The 8,604-nt window shown below is 34.9% G+C and overlaps 1 long non-coding RNA gene across 1 annotated transcript; it reads right to left on the bottom strand.

Annotated features, from left to right (window-relative positions):
• LOC148158404 (uncharacterized) lies at positions 1–1,520 on the bottom strand. The gene is made up of 2 exons (XR_015763787.1): positions 369–1,520; positions 1–221 (listed from the first exon to the last, which is right to left on the bottom strand). It is a non-coding gene; the product is annotated as an uncharacterized LOC148158404 (long non-coding RNA).
• Between the last annotated feature and the right edge of the window lie 7,084 nt (positions 1,521–8,604).

Raw genomic sequence — 8,604 nt, 5'->3', positions numbered from 1 at the left:
TTTCATAATATATATATTTTTATTATTAAAAACAGTAGATGGTTCTTGCATATCAATGCTATAAGAACAGCCACATTTTTTAAATTAAATGTGTCACCAGTGCATTTGGCCGGGTGTTCCTGCTCCAGAAAGGTGAAGGTCTCTGGTCACCCTGAAGCTGTGAGATCACTGGAAACAGAGACCAGAGGTCTGCAGGATGATCTGCTGTGACAGCTTAGCATCTGAAAAAAAAACACGATAGAAACATTAATGAATGTGCTGCAAAAACAAGCTGTACTTTTGACCTGGTGGCGATCAAAAGTACACCTGTTGGCCTCAAGTTTGGTTACAAATATGACTATAGTTGGAAAACATCAGCGTTAGCTTACCGTCTGGGCAACCGGAGGATCCTGGACGGACAGCAGCGGTGCATGTCTGAAAGATGGCCTCCGATGCAGATCTCCAAGGCTTGGCACCGTCATTCTTTCAGCTCGATGCTCCGTAGAGCTGCCACTGGATATTGCAGTTCACTTACGATGTACAGTCAAGTCTGCTCCTTATAGTTGGACCACAGCTGGTAGCTACGAAGGCGTCCTGAACCTTCAATCGTAAGCCAACTTCAGCGGCCGCTTCGTCCAAACTATAAAAAACCCCGACGGTGAAGCTCTGAGTCCATCAGAGCCGCCAGCTGAAACACGTTCTGTCTGAGCGGCCACACAAAAATAAAGTCAGGAGTAATAACACTATTTTCTAATGAAGTTAATGAGCTTATGCTTATTGATAACCCGTTAGTAGGTCGCCATCTTTCTTGAAAGCAAAGTAGGTGTGACGCTAACCAACCAATTGGGGAAGTTGTAGCCTGATGACGTGCCACTCCTCATTTGCATTTATTTTTCCCCCTAAGTTTAGCGGGGAAAATAGAATGTGATAAATAAGAAAATAAGGAAATACTAAATGAATAAGGGAAATTGGAAAATGGGAAAATTAAAAGTTTTTCAAACAAAAGTTAAATGAAAAATAGGTTAAAGAAAAATGGGTACATAAAGAAGGGATATATGAGAAATTGATTAATGAAAGTGGGAAATAGAAAATCGGGTTAATGAAAAAAGGAAATGGAAAATGGTTAAATTAAAAAATAGATTAATGAAAAATGGGTAAATAGATAAAGAGATTAATGAAAAATGGGTAAATGAAAAATAGACAAAAGAAAATGGGTAAATAAAAAAAGGGATATATGAGAAATTGATTAATGAAAGTGGGAAATAGGAAAATCGGGTTAATGGAAAAAGGAAATGGAAAAATGGTTAAATTAAAAGATAGATTAATGAAAAATGGGTAAATAGATAAAGAGATTAATGAAAAATGGGTAAATGGAAAATAGATAAAAGAAAATGGGTAAATAAAAAAAGGGATATATGAGAAATTGATTAATGAAAGTGGGAAATAGGAAAATCGGGTTAATGGAAAAAGGAAATGGAAAAATGGTTAAATTAAAAGATAGATTAATGAAAAATGGGTAAATAGATAAAGAGATTAATGAAAAATGGGTAAATGAAAAATAGATAAAAGAAAATGGGTAAGTAAGAAAAGGGATATATGAGAAATTGATTAATGAAAGTGGGAAATAGCAAATCGGGTTAATGGAAATAGGAAATGGAAAAACGGTTAAATTAAAAAATAGATTAATGAAAAATGGGTAAATAGATAAAGGGATAAATGAAAAATGGACAAATGAAAAATAGATTAATGAAAAATGGGTAAATGGATAAAGGGATAAATGACAAATAGATAAATGAAAAAGAGAAATTGGGAAATTGATAATATGAAAAATAAATAAATTAAAAATTGGTTTAATGAAAAAGCTAAACTATTTATTTAACAAATTTTTTATTTATTTCACTCATTTACTTCATTTTTTGATTTATTTTACTCATTTTTTATTTATTTAACCCATTTATTTATTTATTCAATTTTGGCGCAAATGGCTTTCCATAGGTGTGAGCTGTGAATTCTTAAAAAGAAAAAAGAAATCTGCTTCAAGGACAATGTCAAGTAAGCTCTGTTTTCAGTGTCTTTGGCATGAACTTATTTTCTAAAAAGAACATATTTAAGTAAAGGTTTTGTGACCAAACCTAATTTATGGATATGATAAAATTAATATAAACATTTTGAGTCAGTATTCAGGGTGAATTGCTAGATTATTTTCTTCTTTCATATTGTTTTAACCACAGCAGAGAGTAGCTCTGTCACTGTTTTCTGTTTATGCTACTACTACTGTTGGTTGGCTTTTACTTTTCTTGGCTGAAAGATGACATCGTAAATCTGGATAATTTCCTTCTGTTTCCCAGAAGGGAACATTTGAATGCAGTCACTGTGTGTAAAATATACTAAATAATGGCAACACTGAGTGAAATAAAATGGTTTCTCTAGTTTTAGATGAAGCAATATCATCATAAGCAATATCATAAGCAATGTTATTTGATCAGAAGATCAAATAACATTTGAAATATGACAAAACTCACTTAAAGTAATGGTACAGGAACTTGTTTCAGTTAAATAAGTCCTTAATATTGATGAAACAGAAAGAAAAATGTACAGAAATATACCACAAAACCAGTCAGTAAATCTTCTGTTTTCACATTGGGTTGGTGTTTTGTAGCAGACAACATAAACCTGACTTTCTTTTACTTTGAATAGATCTTCCATTGTGGCTCTTTAGCCTGACATTATAATAACAGTATTTTATGATTCTGTTGACACTGGTTGCTTTTATTATTTTGGTTCTGAATTTGGCAGTCATCTTGCCTCAAGGTGATAACTTTAAAATTCCCTGCATTGTGATGTAAATGCTCAACTCTCATTGGTTTACCCAAAATGTACACGAGGAAAGAAAACAATACTGGAAAGTATAAAATAGTTAAGATTCCATGCAAAACATGCCTCGTTTAAGAATCAATGTCTGAATATGTTGGGATGGTTTGGAGCTAAAATAGAAAAGTATGAAAAAAGTTGCAGTCAAATACTTTCTGGTAAAAAAACAAAAAGGTGTATGAAACGGCAGATAACATTTGGAACTATTGAAAAAAAAATTCACTGTAAACCACTACTTCTGAAATATTTATGAAATAAAATGATTTTCTGTTTCTAACCATCCCTGCTGAGATGAGTGAAGTTAAGTCCACAAGTCAGGCACAGGTCCAAACGAAAATGAAATTCAAAAAAAGCACTCAAGAGATGGTTTTTATACTCACAAAGAGACAGTACCATTGTCCAAATGCAGACGGAGTCAGTTACCTCCGTATCCAGTGATAGTTTTAGTGCTGCTTCAGAAGTCGAATATCATTTGTCTGCACTCTCTCCAGAGCAGCATGCTTACTTTTGCATTATGCTGCTCTTTTAGCTTATTCAAGTGCTATGGAGAGCAAGTGTGAAAGTAGGAATCGGGATGCAAGCTGCAGTTTGCAGTTCTCCACAACCCATGAGTTATTAATACTATGAAAACACCAGGGCACATATAGTTTTTCATCCTTAGAGAGACAAGAATGCACCAGAATTAATGTCGGCGCAGCTAATTAGATATTTCACAAACATGATGGCCGTACCTTATTAAGAACAGGTTTAGTCAAATTGTTGTGCAATACAACCCTAAAGTGTATTAATGCACATAAATGAGAGTCTAACAGAATCAACAGCTAAATTTATTCTGAAAGAGGCAAAAGATTCATTCTGTCTTACTTTCAGATAATTAAATTAAAACAGCTGATTATTAAATTGCAGATTCTGCTGTGTCCTTTGTGCAGCCTTTATTTTACCTTCCATTTCCTGAAAATGCACATCGGTTCTCACCCTCCAGAAGCAGCCTGAGGTGCCTGTGTAAACCAATTACTTTTATCTCTGTGTCATCCTCCCCTAATTCTTCCTCCTTATCCTTAGTTCCTTCACATTGAGCTCGGAGGGATTGTTTTTATCCGGGGCAACATACGCTACATATTTCTGTCTAGAAGGAGACCTAATTGAATTGGGCTCTCTCCTCATCACGCTACACTTACCCAGCACAGAGTAATCAATGAGAAGGGCCTGGCAGAGAGGGGCCCCGTCTCCTAGATGGTTGATTTATGGTCCTACGTGAGGGCAGCAGTGGAGAAGCCCGGCTCAGAGTACAAATGATGACAGAGAGGGCTACTGTGCACGTCATATATCAGATTTGTGCCATCGACATAGCACCCACATCAGATCAAAAGTGACATTGCTGAAACTGATGGGAATGTTTCATAGCAATATATAGAGTGTAGAATTTTTCTTTGTTTACAAAAAGAATAACTATGAACCTCAAGAAGATGAAAATCAATTTTATCGAAGTCCGTCTACTATAGAACCCAATACTATATTATAGAAGCTGGGAAGGTAATGCAGATGAAGTGAATCATAGTTTAATCACCAGGGAGGGGGACGGACATTATACACAGAAGCTTCGTTCCCGTCCTTAATCAGGAGAGCCGAATAGTCACAGAAGACCTGCAGGTCAACTTCCCCCTCCTCTACTCCTGTTTTATACAGTTGGGAAAACGCCGGGCTGCAGTAAATGTGCAGGACAGGGAACAAATAAGTCCATTACCCCAGATAAAATGATGCATGTTAATTAGCAGCAGTTTATCTGGATCTAAATTATGCACCCATCTGGAATTAGAAATAATTCAGTATTTATGAGATTAAGATAGGCTGTCCTGGTAGAAGTCGCTGCACACTGTTATCACTCTTATTACCACCGCAGTTCTTCTCTGTCTCGCTCATTGAATAAAAGTTTATGAGTCATCTAAATCTACTGCAGATTTTCTGCTGGCTTGTTGCTCCAGTGTTGGATGCAAAGACCTCGAAGATGAAAAGTGGCTTGCAAAAAAATTGTTTTGAATACTAAAGGTAAATAAAAAAGACTGATGTTGAAACAAAATGGAGGGAAAATGATGGGAAGATTAATTTTTTTTTTTACAACTAAACAATCTTTCCAGAAAAAAAAAAAAAAAAATCTGGAAGGCAAATTTCGACCCACGCTAAATCATTTTCCAGCCTCCAACAAGCTTATGAAGCAGGGGAGTCAAACTCAATTTCATTTTGTTCCACATAAAGATCATCAATGTCCTCAAGGGCTAGTTGAGGCAAAATGTATTGAAACTCGTTAACAAACTGTTGAAATATTAATAAATAGCTGTCTCTGAATTCAATGGGTTCCTGTTGAAATTTAATACTGAAGATCTGATGAAACATTCCCATCAGTTTCAGCAATGTCACTTTTGATCTGATGTGGGTGCTATGTCGATGGCACAAATCTCCAAGAAACCTCCAGGTTTTTGTGATTTACTTATAATTCTTTTTTACAATAAAAATCATAGATTTTATGGCACCACGTTATATGACAGTGAAAAAAGGCGGACATCTGTTGATTTTGAGTGAATTTCTGCAAAAAACTAGAGAAAATGATTGATGTAATTTGGCAGTATACAGATAAAAACAGGTTTGATTTGATTGATAAAATCACACAACTATTTTCTTGAAGGTTCTATTCATGTGTCTCTTTGGAGTCTAGAGGGCCACATAAAAAGTCATGGAGGGCCGGATTTGGCCACCGAGCCACGACTTTGACACATGTGGTTTAAAGAATCGCCATGTATTTAGCTGAATTCATCAACTCTGGCCTTTTCTAATGCCTTCTGGTAAATTAAGCTCTGCTTGTTTTAAATCTTGATTATTTTCTTTACATAAAAACATTGACTTTGATCTGGATGGTTCTCATACAGGCACACTGTCAGGCTTTTCTGAAGCAGTCGAAGGAGATTCTGTCATTTTTACAACACATTCAGTCTCCATCTCACAAAAAGCTTTAGCTTCCGTATGTAACTGTCTGAAAGCCATTTGGAAATGTGTCATACTGTTGAATTCGGTTACAGACAAAGAAGAGAGGAAGTAGAAGATGAGTAAATGTGTAGATGAGTAGAAGATACAGTCCTCCTTTAGAGAGGAGGACTGGATCTGCAAAGCGTGCACTACCAACAAAAGAGCATGACTAACCCTCAACAGAAGCCTGCAGGATATTTCTGTTCTTTTTGAGGCTGAAAGCAAGGTGGAAAAAGCCAGACTCACCTTCACACACAGGCTTCATTATTCACATGTCAGGTTGAATATGTCAAACTGTTTTAGCATGTAGACTTTGCTTTGGCAGATTTTTGTTTCTCCATATTTTTAAAGAACTGCTCAGAACAGGATGAGTACACACCAGAGTATGTAGGAGTTGATTAGACTTTGCATTAATAAAACATACTTCAGTTTTATCTATATCATAAATACACAGAACAGAATCAGGATTCATTTCATGCCTCTGCACCCAATCAGCTTCTAATTACCCAGCAGAGACACAGATGATCACTTCAAAATGCATCATTACTAAATACTTACAAGAAAAATGCATAACTATATTGGTATGAAATTAAAAACAGGAGATCATTTTTATCTTTAAAATGGTCAGATACGTGTCAGAATGTCCCCAGACACAAGAACATGAGCATACACCAAATCATCAAAAGCATTTCCCCCTTTATGCCAGGAATAATTCCAGCACTAAAGAATGACTAGACTAAATAAACATAATGAAACTAGAGTAACAGATTTAATCCAAGAAAAGACTATGGAAGACAGAATAACCAAACTAGGATAAATGAATCAAACTCCAAAATAACTAAACAACTCAGGATCCTAACACTTTAGAGTTTTCTTCTGTTTTGTCACACGTGCTTCAGATCATCAAGCAACTTTTGACTTCAGATAAAGACAGCTTTATTACGGGAGAAAAGCTATCCAAACCATTATCAGCTAGTGTGAAAAAGTCATACCACATGAAAAACGTAGGTTAATTTAGGATTCCTTGAATTTAATCACACTGGAGGCATTTTGAGCACACACAAACGTTTACTGACTTAGACGTGGCTTTTCAGCAAGAAATATCTTGTTTAAAGCCAATATTTCCTAAATATTGATGAAAAGAACTAGTTATAAGCCAAATAACTAGACATTTTTCTTGTATTATAACTTATAATAAGTCATTGAGTCATACATGGAGTATTTTCGGTAGGTCAACTACTCCTGAGAAGATTCACCACTGCTCCATGTTTCCTCCATATCACTGTGGTTTGCTGCAGTTCTAAAACCTCAAGAATAGCTTTTTAACCTCTTTTAGATTTTTTCACCTCAATAAACAAAACAATCATTTAGAAACTTAATTTTGCATTTACTAAAAACATATAAATATGTAGAACTGAAAAAGAAGTACCTTGAATTTTTTTTCACTGTTTTGTTTTTGTGAAACCTCAAACTCTTACATTGATTTAACATTATATTGAGTGAAAATAGTTGTTTATTTGTTCTGCAGTTCAGTCTCAGATAATCTGATTACTGTGTTTAGTCATATTCCAGGCAGAAAGGGGTCACTTTGCACAGACCCAAATACAAGAAATCAAATCTGAGTTCAGATGTTGGAAATAAACGGTACATTTGTCCATAGGTGTTGTTTGCCCATTTCTAAAATAATTTACAACAATTAAATGACCCAGACATACAACTCAAACAAAAACTATTGCATTTACTTCTCAAAAAAGCAGTGCCTTTTTAAATCAGCCTTATCATGCAATGCAGGCATTTTTTGTTTTCTTTGCAAGAGCCTACTTGTGTGAGTGGAATGATTTATAGCTGAACCCAAAGTCATCGCTAAGATTAGATTCAAACATTAACATCCAGTTGCAGTCAAAGGTTCATCTCAGGGCAGGAAAGACCTGCTTCTCTCTAGGTAGCTCCAAGCAGTGGAGCTGCATTTTAATGAATAGAAATCCATCCTAATTTTATCAGATCAGGCACTAACATTGTTCTCTGCAGAGGCAAAAGCAATCTGATGCTTCCTCAAACAGGAAAAATGAAAAACAACCAACTAGGAAAAAAACGCTCTTCAAACCATGTCTTTGTAGCTTTTTTTTTTTAATTATTAGTTATTGCTTATTTAATTGTCTATTTTAAACGAAAGGAAATCAAATTGTTCATTTTTAGTTTGAGTAAAAGCATATTCCAAGGAAAGAAAAAAATATAAGTCTGAGGAGAGTCAAAGGTGGAGATGAAATCTGGGGAAATTTAGAAATGTCTTTTTTCTTAACCAGTGGTTCCTTCCACTCATCTTACAGTAATAATTGGTAATTGGACTCAGTTTACAAGTTAGCTTCTTTAGCATTGGCATTTTGTGGCTTACCCCTCTTGTGGATGATGTCAGTGACTGTCTGGTAAGTCATCTTTTCCATGATTGTGTGGGTTGTACCACAGCTGTAACATAGCTACTTTTATTAGAAATATAATTTTAATTATTAAGATTAACAAAAGCAAATGTTTGAAATACATCATAAGTTTAGGAATCTCTATAGTAAACTGATTCATGTTTGATTGTGTCTAATTTTTAGAATTGAATTAATTAAATAAATTAAATGCTTCATGACTTTCAAATTTATTGAAGTATGTGTGTATGGTAATCCAGGTTCTACAATTTTACAAAAATGATCACAACATACAACCAAATAATAGGTATAAAGAGTGAGGAAT

Source organism: Poecilia mexicana, unplaced genomic scaffold, assembly GCF_051168715.1.
Source record: "Poecilia mexicana isolate PSO_F unplaced genomic scaffold, ASM5116871v1 scaffold_7, whole genome shotgun sequence".
Lineage (NCBI taxonomy): Eukaryota > Metazoa > Chordata > Actinopteri > Cyprinodontiformes > Poeciliidae > Poecilia > Poecilia mexicana.
The sequence above is the reverse complement of the archived record's forward strand: the minus strand, read 5'-3'. Positions and strand labels throughout refer to the sequence as shown.